The sequence below is a fragment of the Palaemon carinicauda genome, chromosome 33, assembly GCF_036898095.1.
Source record: "Palaemon carinicauda isolate YSFRI2023 chromosome 33, ASM3689809v2, whole genome shotgun sequence".
Lineage (NCBI taxonomy): Eukaryota > Metazoa > Arthropoda > Malacostraca > Decapoda > Palaemonidae > Palaemon > Palaemon carinicauda.
Window position 1 is genome coordinate 68,289,903 of NC_090757.1, and position 1,549 is coordinate 68,291,451.

Consider the following 1,549-nt stretch of genomic DNA (forward strand, 5'->3'; position numbering starts at 1 on the left):
CAGGGAGAAGGTGGCAGCATCATGCAATTAACCCAGGTGTAATCTGGGGAGGGCTAGCCTCCTATGCTGGCAGCTCAGCCGGCAGGGGAATGCAATCACCCCGCCGACCGACTGCCGACAAAAGACTAAATACGCTGAAGTTCTGATCGAATCCCAAAACTTGCCATCTGCTGTTAAGGTATGAGACAGAAAACTGTAGGCTAGCCATGCCTGAATTCGAAATTCAAGGCCGGCGCAGAGAGTTGTAGCCTAAGGCTACTCTCAGAGGGAAGAGAGATTACCCATAAATCTCCATTCGAGACTATTAATGGCTAATATAATTCCAGGAGATATTAAGCTGAAATTTGAACATTCTACAATGGTAGTTAGGAAAACTCTTCAACAAAATTCACCAAATTTATTATAAACATTTCAGAAAAGTAAAAATGCTATAAATTGTCTATTCCGATTGCTTGAAGGTGGTTATATCTAGGGGTAATTTCCAAACTACTTTCAGCTTTTCCAACCTCACCTGTATAAACAACAAAAAGGAATATATCAAGATATAATAAAAGAAAGGAAATAATATAGATTCAATTTGAACAAAGTATATATGAATAAATTAGAAATTGCATATATAATCTATATAAATCTAATAAGCAATTACCGATAATGTTGGAAGTGCTCGCCAATGTAAGAAACCGGGAATTTATCCTCGGACTAAGCCACTTCAATTAAACATATGGATAAATGATATCCTGGAAAAGGAAATACATTCCGATATCAAACAATATCCTGAAGCTATAAATATAAGCAATATAATTGTATAATGTATTCACTATAACATTCATCCTTCGAATTTAATCTAATATAAAGTCTTACCAATAATATAAATACGAAAGATGAACGCAGGCTGATAACCCAGGACGACCTAGCTTCACCAATTATACCTAAGCAAAATTACTTTATCCGTGCAAGCTATGAGAAGAGTCGAATGCCCTCGAAGTTTAAAGTTTCATGCCGAAGGAAGCTCAGAGTCCAAATTAACGGAAGTTAGTTCATGTTGAATAACTTCGTAAATGTGGAAACACTTATATCTCGTAACCCAAACATGGTTCGGTAAAATAGCAGCACAGCACAAATTCAATGATAAAAATCTTGTAGCACGAATCTAGCAGCTCAAATCTTCGTGCCCAAATACTGCCATTGAAGATATGGACGGTATGGTTTGCTAGGGCAGACTGACTTGGGTATATCCATGAACCTCCCAAGTAAAGAGAAAATGCCGTGATTAGAAGGCTTGTTAGCTAATTACTTAGCTCGTAGTAAGCAAGCAGGACTTAGATGGTACCAAGCATATAAGTGTAATTTAACTAGTTATTTTAATAGTTTAAGAGAAAAGTCCTCCTTACTTCAATAAATACATATATACATATACTAATAAACAAAGGTAAGAAAGTTTAATTTCCGTTTAGATATCAAACTCCAATGAATGATAACTGATACACAAGGGTAACCGGGGAAATGTCAAAAATATATGTTGTCTAGGTTGGGTTACTTAGGCAAGGCG

The 1,549-nt window shown here is 36.5% G+C and overlaps 1 long non-coding RNA gene across 1 annotated transcript; it reads right to left on the reverse strand.

Annotated features, from left to right (window-relative positions):
- Positions 1-403: 403 nt before the first annotated feature.
- Positions 404-934, reverse strand: LOC137626335 (uncharacterized). Its single transcript, XR_011041011.1, has 3 exons — positions 862-934; positions 647-737; positions 404-511 (listed from the first exon to the last, which is right to left on the reverse strand). It is a non-coding gene; the product is annotated as an uncharacterized lncRNA (long non-coding RNA).
- Between the last annotated feature and the right edge of the window lie 615 nt (positions 935-1,549).